At 39.4% G+C, this 22,705-nt stretch overlaps 1 protein-coding gene across 8 annotated transcripts in view; it reads left to right on the top strand.

The window, feature by feature from the left end:
• Positions 1-22,705, top strand: part of PANK1 (pantothenate kinase 1) — a 119,115-nt gene that overhangs the window by 10,597 nt on the left and 85,813 nt on the right. The window lies entirely within an intron of this gene.

The following is a 22,705-nucleotide window of genomic DNA, read 5'->3' as shown; positions in this document are numbered from 1 at the left end:
ATATTCACAGGGTTTTTTGGCCACATTACTTTTAGTGAACACTGTATTGTGAGCATTTTTCCGTATGAATTCTATTTGATTTGACAAAGCCAGATTTTCTACACTGCATTCAACTTACCCTCTTTTCTTCTGGGACTTTCTACTCACAGGCCCAAAGGTAAGCATTATTCTGCAGTCCCTCTGCCAGAGTACCTACCTTCTCTATTGTCCTCATCATTTTTCCATCATAGTTGTCCCTCTTATTTCCCATTAGCTCATGCCATAGCTTTCTGCTAGTTACTCTTACCAGGTATAAGAAACCGTCACCATCATGTAAACTCATATACAACCTGACTGGCGATTGGCTCCCATTCTCTACTCAACATATTTCTTCAATTGGGATGAGCTAAATTTGCACAGGAGAGGCTTGACATGGAAGGTAGAGAGAATCTCAGAGGGGAGATAAATAGCAGCAACTCCATCTTAGTAAGTAGGAATATGGAGGGTGGGTCCTGTGTCCACAATGTTATCCATTCCATTCTCTTAGGATCGGTCATAGAAACAAGTCCCATTCAATTAGAAGATGCCTGGAGTCACTATGCTGACCTGGAAATCTCAGCTACGCACATGGTTAACAGTCTGTCCCACTGATATCTAAACTAAAATGAAGAACCGAACCAGGTGATATGAAACCTTGTATCATGAGCCAAACCCTAGGAACTGGCCTCATGTCATTGAATTTTTGAACATCATTGACCACGTTGTGTCAGGCTTTTTCTGTAATTTGTGCAAAAATCTAATGAGGGATAATGTTCTCCCTCCTCTCGCAGCTAATACGGTTTACATGAGCTGTTCATTTGTTTAACCTAGGGATAGGAGTCATCTACAGTGTGAATTCCAGTTGCTTAGTAGTGACTGTCTGAAATGCATGTCTGAAAATTTGGAGCCATATTTTTGCTTAGTCGGTCAGTGTGTGGTGGTCATTTGTTGATATCTGCCATTGGTACAGAAAGTAGAAATGGCAGAGCATATGCTGTCTGTCCCTTATGGGGGCCTTATGTTTTCCTATTTACCTTTGGTTCAGACCTTTTGCTTTGCTCAGCTAGTGTAATTTATAAGTCATCTCACAATCTCATATTCTTATTCTGCATTATATTGCTCTAGCCATGGACAGGGATCCCTTTTCGTTGACATACACACAAGCCATTTGTGTGTATATTGGTCACAATTAAAAGGCTGTAGTGATGGAAAGGGTACTTTCACATAAACCAGACATTTAACTTTGGACACACCTGTCTTTAAAAGTCCTTCAGATGAAATGAACACTCTGATATTGAATAGGAATCTAATGTATTCGTATGAAATCATGATTTTTATTATTTTAGAGACAGAGTCTCACTCTGTCACCCAGGCTGGAGTGCAGTGGCATGATGATAGCTCACTGCAGTCTCAAATTACTGGGCTCAAGCGAGCCTCCCACCTCAGCCTCCCAATTAGCTGGGACTACAGGTGCATGCCACCATGCCAGGTGAATTTTTTGTATTTTTTTCTAGAGACAGGGCCTTGCTATGTACCCACGCTGTTCTCAAACTCTTGGCCTTGAGAGATCCTCCCACTTCAGCCTCCCAAAATTCTGGGATTATAGGCATGAGCTACTGTACCTGTCAACTCATCATTTTTAGTACTTATACAGAAATATAGAAGTGTATACACACAGGGGTATGTACACAGGTCAGTGTATACTAACGGGTTAGTATACATGCAGATATGCCCAGTCATAGGACCTAAAAGCAATGATACTCCAGTAATAGTGAGCATGCCTAGTACCCAGATTTGATTTTTAAATACCATTCTTAAATAGAAGGAACCAGGGTTCCTTCAAGAAGTTGTTGGTCCCAGGCAGATCAGGGAAATTACAAAATGAGCCTGTAATATCTCGTGGTGCCAGAAAGTAAGGAAATGCTTTAAAATAAAGTAAGATTTGTCAAAGGTACATAGGCATCAACCTAAAGAATCTCCAAAAGACCAAAGCTGGAACAATTTGAACAACAAGCTAAATAATAACCATATTGACCATAGTGGATTATAACCCACATGGTAAAATAAATATTCCTGTGACCATATATTGAAGTAATTGATTAAATAAAGAAGTGAGGGAGAAGGGACAACTCTTCCTTTAAGTAGAATTCTCTGGTGGCTAAAGCAACTCCATCTTGGATGATGCTCTGCCACGTTGGCTTCTGATTAACGCCTGCTCTGGGAAGGCCTCTAAGATTTCTAGTTTATCTGTTGTTTTTTCTGCAAGAGGAGGCACTTACCTTAAATCCTGACCTTAGGCAACAACCTTGATGTTATCATACTTCAATTATCCTACACATTCTTTCTGAACTACCCCTCCTTTATGGTATATAAGACCTGGGTCTTGGTATATAAGACCTGGGTCTTGGGGGTAATGGCATGGGGACCTACCATCTCATCTTGTGCCCATCTGAGACAGAGACATGGCTTCTGTTCATTTAATGTTTCTAAGAAACTGGATGTTTTATTAAATGTTTCTAAGAAGAAAATGGATTTGTCAGCATCTTTCTTTGGCCTCTCAGCTTCCTCGGACTTGGGGGGCAGGTTTGCCCAGACCTGGCCACCACAGAAAAAAATCCAACTAATAATGGTAGAAGAATAGAGAGAAATAGAAAATGACCACTAGGCAGACATCACAATGATAATTGTAGCAGAAAGGATATATAGATGGATGCTAAAATCTGTGAGTGAAAGTTTGAGTTGAAACAGACTGCATAGTCTCAAAGCATTTTCTCCAGACATGTATTAACTATCCAGAGAAAAATAATAACATTACAGTGGAGAAACTCAGCAAAAACCCCCTTAATCAAGTGGTAGGTCAACATCACTAGTAGTACAACAATCATGAATCGCATTATGTGATACACACATCCTATTACGTGAGGACGCAGTATCATTTCTGTGGCATTCTTGTAAAAAATGTATCACCTCAGTCCACTCAGAAGAAAACTTGTCGGGCACAGTTGCATGCCTGTAATCCCAGTACTTTGGGAGGCTGAGGCAGGAGGATCGCTTGAGGTCAGGAATTTGAGACCAACCTGGGTAATGTGGCAAGACCTCATCTGTACTAAAAATAAAAATAATTAGCAGGGCGTGATGGCACATTCCTGTAGTCCCAGCTACTCAGGAGGCTGAAGTGGGAGGATCACTTGAACCCAGCAGTTCGAGATTACAATGAGCTATAATCACACCACTGCACTCATCCTGGGTGACAGAGCAAGACCCTGTCTCTAAAAAATAAAGAAAAGAAAAGAAAAGAAAATACAATCTGAGGGACATTCAACAAAATAATTGATCAGTACTCTTCAGAAGTATCAAGGTCGTGAAAGTGCAGGAAAGACTAAGAGACTTACAGTCTACAGGAGACTGAGAATAAATAACAACTAAATGCAATGTGGGATTCTGTGTAGGATTCTGGAACAGAAAAAGGACACTGAAGGAAAAATTGACAAAATTCAAATAAGGGCTTACAGTATAATAAGTAATATTATACCAATATGGATTTCCTGGTTCTAATAATAGTACTGTGATTATGTAACATGTTAAACATTTAAGGAAGCTATCTGCAGGGTGTATGGAAACCCACTATACCATTTTTGCATCTTCTTCATGAACTTAAAGTTTGTTCACAGTAAAAAGTTAAATGATGTTTTGAAAATAAAGAGCCCGTCAGCCACCCCATCTGAAGGGAATGCCTCCTTCCAAGCCACTGTTTTCTACAGGTTCAGGCTCCCGCCGTGATATGCAAGCCCATCTCACTCCACACCTGTCATCCTCCAGCCTTCCCTAAGGTCATCCATCTCAATTTATTATGCAGAATGACTTGTCTCTCCACTACTAACTGAAGGCTAACCTTCAAAAACTCATTAATATGTTGAAACACGGGGTAATGTAGTCCAGGTCTTTCCTTCAGCAGCCCAGGGGAACCAGCAGAGGCTTCGTAATTTTAGACTTTCCTTTCTCCATTTCCCAGGCCCTGAGAAGAGAGGATCAGAATAAAGATTGATTTCCTCATTGATGTGAATTTTGTCACAACCACCATCTTTGGAATTCAGATGTTACTATGGTCAGTTGGGTTTAAATAATACTTCTGTTTTCTCTCTGTTACACTCCTAAGGTTGTTAGGATCCTATGAGCCTATTTAGTTGTTTTCTTTAAGTGATGGCATATCTAAAAATTGTCTCATTTTATACTTGGAGAATATTGTTAGATTATCTTAAAAGCCTCCATTCCTTTGTTAGGTAATCCAGTTTTGTTTTGCTTTGTTTTCTTTTCAGAAGTATTAAGATCTTCCTCTTTAGTTTTCTGAAACTTTACCATGAACTGTCAAGGTACGATGTGGAGTCTTTCAGTTTGTTTTTATATTTATTTTAAATAGCTCATGGGCCCTTTCACTGGCAGTTTTATTTCTTCGATTGATAATAAGATATTTTACGGCCAAGTGTGGTGGCTCCCGCCTGTAATCCCAGCACTTTGGGAGGCCGAGGCAGGCGGATCATGAGGTCAGGAGCTTGAGACCAGCCTGGCCAACATGGTGAAACCCCGTCTCTACTAAAAATACAAAAATTAGTTGGGCATAGTGGTGCGCGCCTGTAATCCCAGCTACTGGGGAGCGGGGCAGGAGAATGACTTGAACCCAAAAGGCGGAGGTTGCAGTGAGCCGAGATCGTGCCACTGCACTCCAGCTTGGGTGACAAGTAAGACTCCGTCTCAAAAAAAAGTGAAAAAAAGAGATTTTATTCTGTTATTCTTTGTATATTCCCTCTCTTATCCATTCCCACCATTCTCTCCTTCTGGAAGGCCTCTGCAGTTTTCCTCAAATGTGTGGTGATTCTTGGTTGTGTCCTTAGGTTTACATTTTTAGTTACCTGCTAATCTGCCTGTCTGTCTGTGAGTGCTTATCTGTGTATTGTGTTCTGCTTCCTGTGGTTACAGAGGAGAGGTAGGACATACCACCAAGCTAAGGGGGTCATCAGCTCATCTTCTGGGCATGGGAACTCCCACTTTCTTTTGGTGGTATATATGCCTGCTGAGTACTCCCGGCTTGCAATACCCAAGTGTTCTCATTCACTGGATATTGCTTTTGCTGCTTGCTGCATAGCACAAGTGGAAGAATGAAGGGAGGAACTGCCTAATTGTTCCTACTGTTGTAACATTACAAAAATCACACTGAATATTGATTCGGGACTGCCTCTTGTTCCCCATGTCTACTTTTCCTAAGCTTGGAAAGGAAGAAACCTGGACAAACATGTATTTGTTTATATTATCAATTTAATCCAATACTTCTATAGACGTGTTCAAACATTTTTAACAGATATACTACTTTTCAAACAAAATGTTATGTAGAGGATCAATATATTAGGTAAAAGCAAAACTGATCTGCTTGAAGCAGAGGAGGCAGCCCTGAACGTGAACTGCTGGTCCACCCTCTGTTCACTGCAGCTCCTGAGACCCTCCATGGAATCCTAGAACTCTGCAGGGCAGTTTAAAAACCACTGATAGGTTCTTAAGAAGTGGAAGCTATCATGAAAATGATATTTATTACTATGAAAATGTTGCCCCTCATCCTTCCCTAGCCCAAGGCCAGCTATAAGCCCTGATACCAGCTTTTGCCGTTTGTCCTCCCAGTCCCATCTTGCAGAGAGAATGATAGAAAAGCCTTGGCACGGTGGCTCACGCCTGTAATCCCAACACTTTGGGAGGCCGAGGCGAGCGGATCACTTGAGGTCGAGAGTTCAAGACCAACCTAGCCAACATAGTGAGACCCCGTCTCTACTAAAAATACAAAAATTGTCCGGGCGAGGTGGTGGGCAGCTGTAATCCCAGCTACTCTGGAGGTTGGGGCACCAGAAACGCTTAAACCCAGGAGGCAGAGGTTGCAATGAGCCGAGATCATGCCACTGCACTGTAGCCTGGCTGACGGAGCAAGACTCTGTCTCTCAAAAAAAGAAAAAAAAGAATAAACAGCTGAGCTTCTACTAAATATGCCTAAGCACCATCCCAGGAACTTACATGCTACCTCACTTAATCCTCACAATGAGGCAAGTGTTTTGATCTACAGGATAAGATGAAAAAACAGAGGCTCAAACAAGCATAGCAGGAATGTGTTGAAATTCAAATGTGTAAGAAATGTACAGATATTTTCTTAAGTTTTAATTAAAATCAACTACTAGCATGATTACATTGGAATGGCAGGAAATGACATCTCAGCCATTTGAGGGCTTCCGTCACAAGACATGACTTGGGATTCTAGGATCTTGCCCAACATGCCAAAGCATGGAGAGTACCTGTCCTGTCATCTGTCTTCCGTCTGCATGAGTATCTGCGGGTTGCCCAGAAAAGCTTACTCTAGACTGTTCTGCTCCATGGCTTCTGTGTGATCTACAATGCCAAAAATATTTGAGAGGTTAGGGTCCCAGTCTTTAGAACACAGTATCTCAAGCTGTACCTCAACACATAGCTCTCCTGTCTGAGCTTTCTCCTCTGGCCACTATACCAAGGGTATTCAAGATCACAGGAATCCTCTCATCCTCACAAACCCCCTTTTTAGTGATAGGGAGTATTTGTCTCATCCTTTCTTGTTGCTCTCAACGTGTCTGTTTCTTCTCTTCTGGAAACACGTAGCAGAATCTAGAAGAGTTTGAACGATTACATAATAAAAGCTGCTCCATGATAACTTCTGCTTTCCTTGTGCAAAAAACCTTGGGGAAAGAAAATGCCAAGGGTCTTCTACTTAGAAAAAAGATAGTGAGCGTAGGATATGGAGAATATGAAGATTTAATTATCTCAATACACTTTCCTGCCACACAAATTAATCCAATGCCCCACAGTAGTAAGAGGCAGAACTAAAATTCAAAATTACTCTTTCAGTTATGCATACCACCTAAATAGAAAACTCATGTGAAGGTTGAGCTCCAGTTGTTGCTGGGCAGGTGCTCCTGGACAGGGAAAAGCAGCAGCTGCAGATTCTAGCTGAGAGCTGCCCTGTGACCACTCTGATTGAGACCACAGTTGGGCAAGATACACACACTTGAGTCTTAGGGTTTGCAATTCAAACCCAGAGCTGTCTCATCTACAGCAGGACATTCAATCATCTTACACTAGATAAATGCAGTGTTTCCCAAGGACAGAATCTAAATTATTCTGATCTTGGAATTTCCACATAGTTTATGGTTATGTAAAGATGTGCTTGCCAGAAACAGAATGACAGCACTATTAAAGACCATTTAAATGGAAGAAGTTTAGGCACCTTCTCAAACTGTAATATTAATACTTGCACAGAGGTTAGGGGCGCCAACCCCCTGCATAGTCGAAAATCCACACATAACTTTTGACTTCTCCAAAATTTAACTACTAATAGCCTGCTGTTGACTGCCTTACTAATAACATAAACAGTCGATTAACACATATTTTGTAAGGTTGTATATATACAAACGTACAAAATATATACTGTATTCTTACAATAAAGTAAGCTAGAGAAAATAAAATATTAAGAAAATCACAAGGAAGAGAAAATATATTTACTGTTTATTAAGTGGAACTGGATCATAAAGGTCTTCATCATCTTTACATTAAGTAGGCTGAAGAGGAGAAGAGGAGGAGGAGGAGAGGTTGGTCTTGCTGTCTCAGGGGCAGCAGAGATGGAATAAAATCCATGTATAAGTGGACCCAAACAATTCAAACTCATGTTGTTTAAGTGTCTACTGTATACCCCTTTGAACAATAATTTTCATATTTTCAGGTAGAAGACTTATTTTAATACTGTTTCAAACAACCAAGAGGCTCATTTTGTTCTACATTAACTTTTGCAGTATAGTATGGATTTGTTATACTCAGAAACAAAATTTTAAATAGCAAAAGGCTCTGAGAAAACAGAGCCACTTAATTTTAAATCTGTCTTTATTTTTGTTTACAGTAGTATTTTTATATTGACCTTAGCTAATAAAAACACGTTAAAAATAAAAAATGCAGGATGGAAGAGGTGGTGTGGATCCTCTGAACAGCCAAAAGAGAAGTAGTAAAGTTGAGGTTTTCGTAAGTGAGACCTTTGGACCAACAGTATTTTGTTGACCCTAGTCCATTTTTTTCTCTCAGTAAACCTTTTAGATGTGTTATGGGGTATGACAAAAGCAAAAGCAAAGGTAGAAAGAATAACTCCAAAGATATACCACCCAAAGTCTATCACTGTTAATATTTTGATCTATTAAATCTATTTCTTTTGGAGTCTTTTGCTATATAGTTTTTCTTTTTATTTATTTATTTATTTTTTTGAGACGGAGTCTCACTCTGTCGCCCAGGCTGGAGTGCAGTGGTGCAATCTCAGCTCACTGCAACCTCCATCTCCTGGGTTCAAGCGATTCTCCTGCCTCAGCCTCCAAAGTAGCTAGTATTACTAATTTTTTGTATTTTTAGTAGAGACAGGGTTTTACCGTGTTAGCCAGGATGATCTCGATCTCCTGACCTCATGATCCACCTTCCTCAGCCTCCAAAAGTGCTGGGATTACAGGTGTCAGCCACCACGCTGGCCCTTTTTATATATATTTTCAAATATTGACCATTGTTAATATTGTCTGTTTCCTTTTCTTCTTCTTTTTTTTTTTTTTTTTTTTTCTTTTTTAAGACGGAGTCTCCCTCTGTTGCCCAGGCTGGAATGCAGAGGCATGATCTCGGCTCACTGCAACCTCTGCCTCCCAGGTTCAAGTGATTCTCATGCCTCAGCCTCCCCAGTAGCTGAAATTACAGGCGCACACCACCATGCCTGGCTAATTTTTGTATTTTCAGTAGAGACAGGGTTTCACCATGTGGGTCAGGCTGGTCTGGAACTCCTGACCTTAGGTGATCCACCCACCTTGCCTTCCCAAAGTACGAGATTACAGGCATGAGCCATGGCACCTGGCCTGTTTCTTTTATAGTCATGTTCAAACAGTATTTATGTAGTATTCTGTTTCTTCCTTTATTACTTATTATTATAAGTATTTCCCCCATTTAATAAATAGACTCTTCATAATCCTTTTTAATGGCTAATAATTGTTCATGTGGCTGCATTATTTACTTAACTAATTCCCTATTATTGTACACAGAAAGAATTGTCTTCCAGAAAATTCATTCCTGTGCTTTGCCTCTCAATTTAGCCTTGGTGTATATGGCTAAGTCTCAGGAGTTTCTGGATACCAAAGGATAAATATCTTCTTAGACTCAAAAATTGTTCACAAAATTGGAAGCAGAGATTCATCTAAAATAGACCCAATTCTGATATATTATGACATATAATTAGAAATGTGTATGAATTTTTATGATAAACCAGGAAAATAATTTTAAAAATTAAATGTGGTTGAAAACTATTTTGTGTATATATTTGTGAATTATAGATGCAACCTGTATGAATAGAACTGTGTAGGGTCTTTTGTGATACTTAATTTTACGTCTTTTGTAGGTGTACAAAAGAAAGCAGTGTCTGTATGATTACATAAGAAAACAAACAAAACCTTGCCTTGCTTTCACTGAAGGATTTCTAGAACTGTGTATCTGTATTCCTGCTCTATTTTAAGTATGTCTATCCTTTGATTGTATTTTAAATAATAAAACAAGAAACTCTTTCTTGTTCAGTACTTTGGCGTTGTTTTCCTTATATTTTCTCTTTTTGCATTATTTGAAATGAGTTTTATTCCTTTTCTGTATCATTTTCTTTTTTATTGGAAACATGTTTTGTGTTTAAGAATTGATTTATAAAGGGGCTTTTATAACTTTTTTCCATATTATAAAATTTCATTCTGATTAAGAAGACACAACATAAAATTTACCATATTAACCAATTTTAAGTGTACAGTTCAGTAGTGTTAAACATATACACATCGTTGTAGAACAGATCTCCAGAACTTTTTTATCTTGCAAACTGAACCATACCCATGAAACAATAACTCTCCACTTCCACTTCTCCACCTATCAGCCACTTCCCTGGCCGGCCTCTGGTAATAACCATTCTGCTTTCTGTTTCTGTGAGTGTACTTCATATAAATGGACTCACAATGTTGGTCTTCTTAATTCACTTAGCTTAATTCTGGCTTAATTCACTTAGCTTAATGTCCTCATCCATGTTGTAGCACATGACAAGATTTCCTTCCATTTTATAATATTCCATTGTGAGTGTCTTCCACATTTTGCTGTCTATTCACCTGTTGATGTAGAGTTGGGCTGCTTTCACCTCTTCACTGTCATGAATAATGCTGTTATGAACATGATATGGAAATGGAAATTCTGCTTTTAATTCTTCTGGATGTATATTCAGAGATGGAATTATTCAATCATATGGTGGTTCTATTTTTAATTTTTTGAGGAACTGACATACTGTTTTCCACAGTAGTATAACCCTTTTTTAAAAAGAGATCACAGAAATATTCTGCTGGTAGAAGGTTCTGTTGGACCAACACTCTAGATTGACAAGGGCAGGAATTCACTTCCTCAGCTTCCATTGCTCCCATTCCTTCCCCTGACAAAGCCCTGGTTTTCTTTAGGTGTCCACTTTTCCTTCACAAGGCCCATGACTCAAAGGAATTTAACCTCATCGCCAGCTTTAGCAATGTATCTTGCTTACTCTTAACCACTCGTGGTAATCCCACCACTTTACCAGTGAATGGTTTTGAAACTCAGACTTCATTTATTTCATATATGACTTTCCCCTGGGGAGTGTTATTGGTAGAGGAGAGGGCATGTGACTTAAGTTGGCCCAGTCAGACTGAAGGGAAAGGTTTCTGTAGTATGGTTGGGTAAAAGGTTTTGTTTTTTTTCTGTAGTATATGAACAAAGAAACATGTGTGCCTATTTGCTGCTGAAAGCCCTTGCTTAACAGTTAGGGCCTTAATCTGGAAACAAACCTGATACACCCAAGAGAATATCAAAGAAATGGAATGGAGCCCTTATAGCATTGGGCCTGGAACCCTTCTGAGCTCAGGATAGTCTGTTAGTAAACTTCATTGTTTAAGCTAGTTTGAGCTGAGTTTTCTGTTACTTGCAGCCGAAAGCATCCTACCTGATACAATTCTCCCCTACTGTTCAGGACACTTGGGGGAAAGTTTTAGAATCATCTGTTTTACACCTCTGAGGTCTAACAATAGCTCCTGCTACATTTCCTCTTTACATATTGGCTGGTCAACGTTGTCTTTCAACAACCAACCTGGGGATGTCACTCCTCAGGTATTTTTAAATCCTGAGAAAAGGTTTCCATTCTGTTGCTGAAGGAGGGATAAGGAAAGGGATTAGCTCTTCTTGCCAGGAGATAGTATGTGACTAGATCTAATCTAGAAGAGTAGAGGTTGTACCTTGGTGGTGGCTTTGGAAGGGATAGAATGCAGGGCCACTGCTAGCCCATACAGTTCTTTTATGTAAATTTTTTTAAAGCTTCTTCCCAAGACACTACTTTCACATGATGGCAAACTGTCATAATATATTAACTTTGTTAGAGCAAAACATTTTTCTTTCATTTGCCAGAAAATTTTCATAATGAACATACAAAAGCTATCTAGGGTATAAATAGCTCTCTGTCAGATCTGCCACCACTGAAGATGGCACCCTATTAGAGAGAGACAGAACACAAAATGCAGAGCAGATGAGAAAGCTGCTGGAGATATACTTAGAGTCCATATACTTTTAGTTCAGACATAATTTTAATAAGTAAACAAGTCAACTAGGAGGTAAGTTTTTTTAACTTTTTATTTTGAAATAACTTCAGACTTACAAAAAAGATGCAAAAAAACCCATCAGCAAAGAAAGCATATAACAGTTCTCATATATTTTTCACCCTACATAATAATAATACAATTATAAAAGCCAGGAAATTAACTTTGATATCATACTATTAACTAATATACAGGCATTACTCAAATTTTACTAATTGTCACACTAGTGTTCTTTTTATGGTCCTAGATCCAATCCAGGATTATATATTGTACTTAGTGGTCACATTTTCTTAGTCTCTTTCAATCTAAGACATTCCTCATTTTTTCTTTGCCTTTCATGACACTGACCCTTGAAGAGAGAACTAACTAGTTGTTTTGTAGAATGCCGCTTAAGGTGGGTGTGTGGTGTCCTCAAGATTAAATTCAAGTTACACATTTTCAATAAGGATACTACGTTAAGTGATGCCGGCTCTTCTCAGTGCATCATTTCCAGAATCACATGATGTTGGTATGTCTCATTACTAGTGATGTTAAGTTTGATTACTTGGTTATGGTGATGTGTGCCTGACTTCTCCACTATAAAGTTACTCTTATTCTCTTTGTAGTATCTCTAGTATCATGTGTGGAAATACTTTGAAAATATGCATATATTCTGTTTCTCATCATACTTTCCCCACTAGTTTTAGAAATGATTGATGATTCTTATCTACAACAACTATTATTGTGGTATTGGTCACATGGTGAGACCAAGATTTGAAATTTAGAATAAAGTGTGGAAAGAGTCCTCAGAAGTAGGTGTTAGACATCCTGCAAGCTGATGGTATAATATGGTGACCAGGAGCAGGAGTTTTGCTATCAGACAGGTCCAAATTCAAATATTGGCTCCACTGTACAGTTGCTATGTAATCTTAAGTACATTATCTTCTCTGAGCATCAGTTCCCTATTAGTAGGGTAGGGATTATGAGTCTACATTATGGAGTTCATGATGAACATAGTGAATATAAAATATTTTGTACAATGTCTGGCAAATAGTAAATTATCAGTAAATTTTAGTTCTTATGACATGAAAATGATTGTTGTTATTGTAGCAATCTTCAGCATAAAGAAAACCCAAAGTTACTTTCTTAGCATACTTACATAAAAAATACCCTTTCTCTTTTTTTTTAATTTTTAACTTTTTATGAAGATTACCTAGGAAGAATATACTTCTGATGCACCAGCTAAATGGGCAAGAAACTAGATTGAATGTGCATGCATGTGCGCACAAACACACACATTATATGCCCAGCATTTTGAATAATATGACAAGGAAGAGAGACTAGCTGAGATGAAAGTCACCATATAAATAATATTTTGGATTATTGAGCCCTGTGACAGATACTGCTGGTTGTTTTTCTTTGTTTTGTTTTCTACCCAGTAGCCAAACTCTGCCATCCAGGTGAATGGAAATGTAGCCAGCTAAAAAAAAAATCCTAATTTCCCAAGTTCCCTTGCAACGAATGATGGCTAGTATGGCTGATAAGCGGAAGTTCACTAGGTGTGACTTTAAGAAAGCTACTGAATTTTGATAAGGAAAGCATGCTCACCTGACCTATGTCATTTAACCTTCACTCTTCTCCCTTCTTCCTGCCTAGAACTCAGAAGCAATGCTTGTAGATGCAACAGCCACCTTCTTATCAAAGAGCTGAAAGTTCCACATTGAAGACAGCAGAGTAGGAAGATAAAAGCAGGCTGATTCCCTGAGCAGCTGTTAATTTTCTTTTTATAAGTGAGGAAACTGAGGATCAGGGACATTGATTATCCCTGGTCAGCCGCAGAGCTGGGGTTCAAATCCATGTTTATATTACTTCAAAGTTATTTATTTTTTTACTATATTTCAAAGTTTCCTAAAAGGATGAACATATTTAGAACCCTTTCTCCCCACATCTACAGATTGTGATGGCAAAGCAACCTGTGATGGACAAAACAAAGTATCCAATGTCTTTGACTCAGAACTACAAATATTTCTTACATGTTTTCTTTATTAAATACTAACAACTCCAGCCTGATTAACAAAATGACCAGGCAGTTCTCTGGCATTCATCTTCTATTCATGCCAGTAAAAAAAGGCTTCAGTGATAAGCAACTCGTGATGAGTGTCAGCAACAAGTAGTTGCCACCCAGAGAACACACACAAGAAAATGGCCTAACAGAGAGGTCACAAACAAAGGGATGATAAATGTGGATTGGTTTCCATGTATGTTTACTAACTTGCTTGAGCTCATATAAATATCACTAATAATTAAAGTTTCTTGCTGCTCTTTTAAAACTCTGGAGCTGAATTCTTAGGTGGCAACAATTAACCAGAGCTGCTCCCTCCCAGTACACCATCCCATTCTACGCTCCTTCTCTGACTCTAAGCTAGAATATTTGTTTCCATCTATCATCATGTTTGTTCTATTGTTTTTCTTGTAATAGAAAAATATTGTATCTCTATCAAGTATTTGATGTTTACCTAAAATAAAAACAGATGGCTAGAGCTGCCTGTTTCTTATACCTGGCCCACTAAGGCATTTCAGCTACCTGCCAGAAGGCATAGAATTTGAACAGACACTCAGATGTTTGCTTCCTAAATCTGTTTCCAGCTCATTCGCAGACTCCCATTTCACATACCTTACTTCAGCAAGCCTCCACAGCAACTACTGAAGTGAACATCATTATTCTCATTGGGATCCAAGAGGTTAGCTGATTTTTCTGAGATCTTGCTCTTGTGTAATAGCTGTGTTGTTAGAATTGTGATTGCTGTTTTGTTGATTTACAAAACTGTTATCTCTGAATATCTGTTTTGGGAAAACAGGAATGAGTAGGATAGGTAGACTAATGGACCTTTGTCTTACCTAACTTGGGACCTAACATTATCAATTCTTCATTACCTTCTTCCTTTCTTACAAGTTAGCTAACAGTATTGAACACTATGTACCAGGCACTGTATTAATTGCTTTACATGCATTGATTAATTTAATCGTAATAACACTCTGAAATATGTTGAAGGATAAGTTTTATAAGAGGAATCATGATTCACACACAAATATAAAATAAGCATGTGTCTATGATTTTATGTCAATGACTAAATCAGTAAGATATTAAAATGAGGATCTAAAGAGCAGACAAAGTAACCCATCAGGAATGCTAAAATGAATTTATAGGTACAAAACTGATAGCCACAGGACAATCATCAATGGCATACCACTGGTTCTTTGTGGGTTTTTAAATTTTGTTTTGTTTTAGAGATAAGGTCTCTCACCCTGTTGCCCAGGCTGGTCTCTAACACCTGGATTTAAGGAATCCACCCACCTAAGCCTCCTGAGTGGCTGGGATTACAGGGTCAGGCCCCCACAATTTGCATTCCTTTGAATAAGAATTATTTGTATTACTCTGTTTTTTGCAATTTATAGAGTCATAAAGTACCTGAGAGACAATAAAATGCGGAGAAAATCCAGAAGTATAAGCTAGATAGGACATCCACTAATCTTTTTTTGTTCTCTTTTCAAAGTATCTCACAAATTTTCCTGAGTACTTTTATTGTTATTCCCCTTTTACAAGTGAGGAAATTATTAAGTAAATTTTCCAAGGTCCCATAACCAGTAAGTGGTAGAAACATATGTGAACACAAGTCTAACTGAATCTGGAAAAATAATTCAGTTTATTGATCAGTTTTCTTCTTGGAGGCGGAGCTTGCAGTGAGCCGAGATCGTGCCACTGCACGCCAGCCTGGGTGACAGAGCAAGACTCCGTCTCAAAAAAAAAAAAAAAATCAACTCAAAGTAAGTTTAGGTAAGAAAAAAAACCAGTTTTTCCCTCTACAATTTTAGGTTCATTGGCTGGGGCCCTGCAAATTAGACTGACAAAAGACAGATTAACAAGAGAAAAACAGAAATTTATTTACACATTTATTTATTAACACTCATCAGTGATGAGTAACTCAGAGGGGTGGTTAGAACTTGGTGCTTATCTAGCATCTTCACAGAAGAACAATAAACCTATAGAGAAGTGACAAGACAAAGGAAAGGGGCTTGCAGTTCCTAGGGGAACAAATTGTACGAAGGTGAATATATGGAAAAACTAATAGAAGAGAAATGTTGTTGTAGCAAGGTTTGTAATATAGATTTCTCTGGTGCCATTCTGGGCTGGTAAGAGTCTAGAGTTTGGTGATTAAGTATATCCTGCCCTATTTGGTAGAGAAGGTGAGGGCAGAGAGTTTTCCTTGTCTGCTTTTTCTCAACTGCCTGCAGCTCAGAATGAATCCCTATACCACAGTGGCATATTTTGGGTGGCATTCTCTCTATAGATACTATAAACTGGCAACCTGAATTCAGGCCAAGGAAATTTTTTTTTACCAGCACAATGTTTAAGTGGTATAAATTACTTATGCACTTTATTAATACCTCTTGCTGTGCAACAAATTACCTAGAAACTTAGTGGTTTCACCAGCCTGGCAACATAGCAAGACCCTGTCTCTACAAAAAAATAAAATATTAGCCAGGTGTGGTGGGACACACTTGTGGTCCCAGGTACTTGTGGGACTGGGGGGGAGGATCACTTGAGCCCAGGAGATAGGGGGCTGCAGTGAGCTATGAACACACCACTGCATTCCAGCCTGGGTGAGAGAGTGAGACCCTGTCTCTAAAAAAATAATAATTTATAAATAAATAAAAATAAAAAACTTAGTGGTTTAAAATGACAATAAAAATCGATTTTCTCAACCACAGGGTGTCCCATGAGGTTGCAGATGTGAAATTGGCTGGGAACTAAATAATACAGCAAATCTGTGCGTGAGACTGCCTTGAGTTTCAGTTTTGGCTCTGCCACTTACTAGCCATGTGACCTTATACAAGTACCTTAACCATTTTAAGCTCTTAATTTTCTCATTTGTAAAATGAGGATAACAGTAGAACTTACCTCGTAAGACTATTGTGAGCATTAAACGAAATAACATCATTAAATACTTAACATACTGTGTTGTAGACAGAAGGCACGCAGTATATATTTTCATTGTTCACAGAGATTCTATCCTGTACAATGATTTGTTTATTTCCATATACACCTCACAGGAAGGGAGGGTACTTGTGTTTTTCTTCAACTTACAAATCAGGAAACTGGCTGGGTGCAATGCCCCATGCCTGTAGTCCCAGCACTTTGGGAGGGCGAGGTGAGTGGATCACTTGAGGCCAGGAGTTCCATACCAGCCTGACCAACATGGCGAAACCTCTTCTCTACTAAAAATACAAAAATTAGTTGGGTGTGGTGGCGCATGCCTGTAATCCCAGCTACTTGGGAGGCTGAGGCAGGAGAATCTCTTGAACCTGGGAGGTGGAGGTTGCAGTAAGCCGAGATCACACCACTGCACTTTAGCCTGGTGACAGGGTGAGACTCTGTCTCAAAAAAAAAAAAAGAAAAGATTAAAAAAAAAGAAATCAGGAAACTGAGACTCAGGGCAGTTAAGGTACTTGTCCAAAGCAGCCACTTTTTAAGTGACTAAGGTAAGGCATGTCATCTGCACCAAGCTTAAGAGTTCTTGCCATTTGTGTCAGTCAGGGATCAGGAAGTAGAGACCACTGCAGATATTAATACATTGAATTATTACATTGACTTAATACATTGAATTATTTGCATACAGTTCCACTTATTAAGGTTGGGGGAGTTCTGCTTTCGATATTTTGAGTAACTAGGAGCAATGTGTGGGCACTGCCACTCCACAACAACTAGATTCCAGACACAACACACTGTGTGAAGAATTTCTTATCTCAAAGGTTGGAAAGGTCTCTAGCAATACTCCTAAGTTAGCAAATGAAAGCTGACCCCAGAGCAGGTAGGGGACAGCAACTGAGATACCTAGCAGTGGAGTTTTTGCAGAGTGAGATTGTAAAATTCATTTTAGAAAATTAGAAATCATTTCACATGATCTTTTTTTTTTTTTGGAGGCAGAGTCTCACTCTGTCTCCCAGGCTGGAGTGCAGTGGCGCAATCTCGGCTCACTGCAAACCTATGCCCCCTGGGTTCAAGAGATTCTCCTGCCTCAGCCTCCTGAGTAGCTGGGATTACAGGCATGTACCACCATGCCCAGCTAATTTTTGTAATTTTAGTAGAGACAGGGTTTCACCACGTTAGTCAGGCTGGTCTTGAACTCCTGACCTCTTGACCCACCCTCCTTGGCCTCCCAAAGTGCTGGGATTACAGGCGTGAGCCACCGCACCTGGTGACATGAGTTTATAATATTGAACTTGCACATATCTTGGGATACAGCAGCTGCACTGCACTCCTGTATTCAGAAAGTCACTGTTACACATACATTGTAGAACCTATTTCCAATAATGTTCACAGAAGCATTGTTGATAACACAACACTCGGATAAATGCTCATTAACTGTATATTGGGGTAAGAATTGTGGTTTGTGTAATGGAATATTATACTGTAGTGAAAATGAATGAATTTCAGCTATATGCAACACCATGGACACAAGAATGGATCTGAATAATAGTGAATGAAAAAGACAAATCCCAGAAGATGGCATAGTATGATACCATCTTTGTAAAGTACAGAAACAAAATTTAAACAATATTTTGTTTAGGATTACATACATATGAGATAAAACTGTAGAATAAAAGGAAGGAAACTCAGTATAGTGCTTATCTTTGAGGTGGGGTAGAAAGATGAGCTGAAGGAAGAGCACATAGACAAGACATATAAGTTATTGGCCATGTTTTGGTTATTGAGTAAAGGTGGATGCATGGATGTTAATTATGGATGTTACTTGCATCATTATAAACACAGAAATAAAAATAAATAAATAGAAGTAGGAAATAAAAAATATATATTTTATTAGAAGGACTGAAAGACTAGGCTCTCAATGGAGCTTCCAGAAGCCCTTACCTAATTGACCACATGGGGAATCCCTACATGGGAGGCCAAGACAACTGAATTCAAGAACCCTCCATTGTATCTGTGAGCTATATACTGGAAATCACAAAGTCACTGCAATTGCCACTAAATCTTGATACCCAGAAAGCTGAAAAATTGACACCGGGGGTTGTGCTGCAGAAAAAAATCTCTGCTTTTTATAATGCATTTACCAGTAGAAAGCAGCCAGAGGGTAAGATGGCCTTTGCCTCATTTCCTCCCTCCAGATTTCCTCTGGGCAACTGGCAGAACCAAATTAGCAGACCCAACTTAGCCCCCAGAACTCTAGCAGCAAGGAGCGTAAGAAATAATAAGTTTTAGCTTCCCAGCCTTGGAAGTATAGAAGTGAATACTAGAAAGGTGAAATGGAAATTGAGCAAGCCAATTAATAGTATCTATGGCAGAGAAAATGCTATGTTTTCATCAAACCTATTTCATTTTCTTCTTGGACATACAATTAAATTTCCCATTCTCCCATGATGTTAGTAGTGCCATGTGATAGACTCTAGCAAGTATACAGAAGTGATATGCTACTCACAGGCCTGGCTCCTGAAACATGCCATGTGATCATGTTCTGTGTCCTCTCCCAGCTGCTGGCTGCATGTTGGTGAACCTTGGGAGTCATACACTAAAGATGGTGGGGCCTCTGTTAGCTTAGGCTCTGCTTGACTGAAGGGAGCAGAGTTCCCTCTCTCCACCCCACCCTCCTACATTGGACAGTAGAGTGGGAACTGAACTTTATGTGTGTATTGTGTTAAGCCACTGAGATCTGGAGATTGTTTTTATACAACTAGCACTACTATTATGACTAAAACCACAAATGGGACCTTGAAGTAGGTTGCTCCTAAAACAAAGACCTAAAATAGATGCCACTGGCTTAGCATACCAGTTGTGGGAAGAAAGGAAACTAATGCCAGAGGCAGAAAAGGCGGCAATTCATGCTATGCAGCAGTCAAACATTTGGCAGAAATTCCCGCTTACAGTAACTTAATAGAAAGGCCATATGTTTACTAATCTGTCAGCTCCAAGAGAAGCAGTTGGAAAGAACCAAACTGTTAGTGTGTATTGGCTACTACTGGCTGGCGAGTATAGGCAGTGTATAAAGAGAAATGAAAGAAAATAAGAAAGTTACATAAATTTGGAGTCTTAAAGTAGATTACTACTTCTAGATCCCAAATAGAAGGAAATGAGATTGGGCAAACTCTGAGAAACCAAGGCCTGCTAGTCACTGCCTATGGCAAAGATCACATTAAAGTTGTGGCCTTCCCACTCGGTCCTAACAGAATCAAGGTGGCTGCCAATAGGTAGGCTGTCTCTTGGGAGAGGCATGGGAAAAAAGACATAAAGAAGATGAAGAGCTATGTCAGGAAACTATTTGGGATGTTGTTTGTGGCACAGGATCTGTCTAGAAAGAAGTCAATGAGAAGCCTGTTAAGTTTCTGAGGAAATTTTATTTCCAAAGAAAACGTAAGTCTGGGACAAAGAATAGTCAAGGCATAAAACAACCACCATCCTTGGGATGTCAGCTTTCCATGAGAAGGAAGCTGACTCCAAAATCTACATAGCCCAGAGATAGCTTACTCCCTGTCACCCACTTCAGATATCACCACAGAGGATAATGGCAATGAACAGAATTCCCAAAGAGTGGAGCCAGGGATCACAGAAAAAATGGGCAAAATAATTTCTGCCATAGAACAGAAACAGTCCAAGTAAATTTCCTCATGCTTCTTGATTAGTGAAACTTCACAGTGCCTACCAGCCTGCTCTAGACAAGTGACGGCTTTGTGTCTTTGATCTTTCCCCTTTCCAAATGAGACGCTGCAGTTCTTTTGTCTCTGCTTACTATTGTATATTTGGCGATGGGAAAGGAGCAGGAGATAGAAAGCTCTTCTTTTTAGTTTATAAATTGCTCAACCAGAAAGAACCACATCTATACCAGATGGACATGAGTCCCAGGGCTTTTAGCTGAACACAATGACTGGGAATAATCTCCAGGGGAGTTTGGTGGGGGAGTATACTCTATTTATGAGACGAAGAACAAAATAAAAATTTATTGACCAAAAGGGCAAGCTGTGGTAGAAACTGGTCATATGTTCTCCAAAATCATTTCCTCCTAGGCACTAGAACTACATTTCTCAGCCTCTCCTACAATTAGGGACCATGTGATTGAGTTCTGGCCAATTAGATGTACGAAAGGTTGATGTATGATACTTCCAGACCTGCTCCCAAAAACATCCCACACAATCCTCTATGCTCTCTTTTGCTCCTCATCTGCTAGCTAGATGTCAACACGTAAGGTCCCTAAATAACTGCGTGGTGCAGAAACCCTCAGCTGACCACACTGAACAGTTTGTGAGCAACTAATATATTAGTTTGTTGCTCTTACTATACTAATTTAGTATGAAAAATTATACAAGAGAAAATGGCCAGCTAAATACTTATTTAAGATTCCAGACCTACAAATGTCTTATTTCAGCTATTAGATGATTGCAGGTCAGCCTATTTGAAAAATACATTTTCATTTTATAACAGTTGCATTTCTGACACAAATATACCCACTCATATTAGAATAATGGATGTCATATCTAAATGTGCCTAAGGATTAGACCAGAAAGGGATGCCAAGTGAAGTGGTTAAAGCCTTAAAACTATTTTCAGGTATGGTCCTAGGTTTAATCCTGATACTTGGATCTGTGGCTCCACCCAAATCTCATATGGAATTGTAATCCCCAGTGTTGGAGGTGGGGGCCTGGTGGGAGGTGATTGGATCATGGAGGTGGATCTGTCGTGAATGGTTGAGCACCATCACCTTGGTGTTGCTGTTGTGATAGTGAGTTCTCACGATATCTGGCTATTTGAAAGTGTGTAGCACCTTCCCCTTCTCTCTCTCTTCCTCTTCTGGCCATGTGAAGTGCTGCCTCTCCCTTCACCTTCCGCCATGACTAAGTTCCCTGAGGCTTCCCCGGAGCTGATGCCACTGTGCTTCCTGTACAGCCTGCGAAACCATGAATCAGTTAAACCTCTTTTCTTTATAAATTACCCAGTCTCAAGTATTTCTTTATAGTAGTGTGAGAACAGACTAATAAACATCCTGAGTCAGCATTATAAATGGTCTATCATTCAAGGTTCAGCCAGGAGAACAGAAACCACCCTGGGTATTCAGGGGACAGGGAATGTGATGTAGGAAGAAGCAGACAAGCTAATTAGATGACAGCAACCCAGACATTAGCAACAGCAGGAAGCTGTTGGTCTGGCAAGGCAAGGGGTAAAGGTGGTATAATCAGAGCCCAGGAGTTAGGAAAGCAGAGTCAGAGCAGACATGTCCTGTAGGTGCTAGAGACTCCAGAAGAGGGGCAGCAGCTGTTGGCGACACTGTCCAAAGCAGTGAGGGAAGGAGAGAAAAACTTTGCTGTTCTCTCACCAGTGACTCTCACTGGCTAACGCCAACTGGAAGACAGCTGGCACTGGACCCTGAGAAACACAGCCTGCCGGAGTCAGCTCTCCTTCCTTACAGAGCAGGGTACACTGAGGACAGGCAAAGGGTCTGTGCACACATTCAGCTTAAGACCAGCAGAAACTGGTGAAGACAGTAAGACATTCTATTAAGTAATATCAAAGCTCAAGTATTAGAGCAACTTAAAAGAGCATTACAATCAAAAGTGGGGTATTTTACATTTTTATTGCATTTTAGAGGTCCTGTTCTAGTTTGGAGATTTAAGTTACCACTTTTTTTTCATTTTTATTCTAGGTCATGGAAGACCCAGCATGTGGGGGAAACTTCTTTATTCTGCTATCCAAATATAAAATCTATACAGAAGTAGCTCCTTTGTCCCTTAACCTTAGTAAGCAAATTTGATTAAGCATTTGAAAGCTATAGAGGTGCAAGGTGGGAGAAATTCTGCCTCTGCTACTTGGCAGCTCTATGATATTGGGCAAACCACTCATACCACATTTATTTTCCTTATATCCAAAATGGACATAATAATACCTTCTACTTATCTCACTGGGTTATTGGAATGATCATAGTGTTTGGGTGGTTG

This window comes from Chlorocebus sabaeus, chromosome 9 (genome assembly GCF_047675955.1).
Source record: "Chlorocebus sabaeus isolate Y175 chromosome 9, mChlSab1.0.hap1, whole genome shotgun sequence".
NCBI classification, from domain to species: domain Eukaryota; kingdom Metazoa; phylum Chordata; class Mammalia; order Primates; family Cercopithecidae; genus Chlorocebus; species Chlorocebus sabaeus.
Note: the sequence above shows the minus strand (reverse complement) of the source record. Positions and strands in the feature narration are given on the sequence as shown.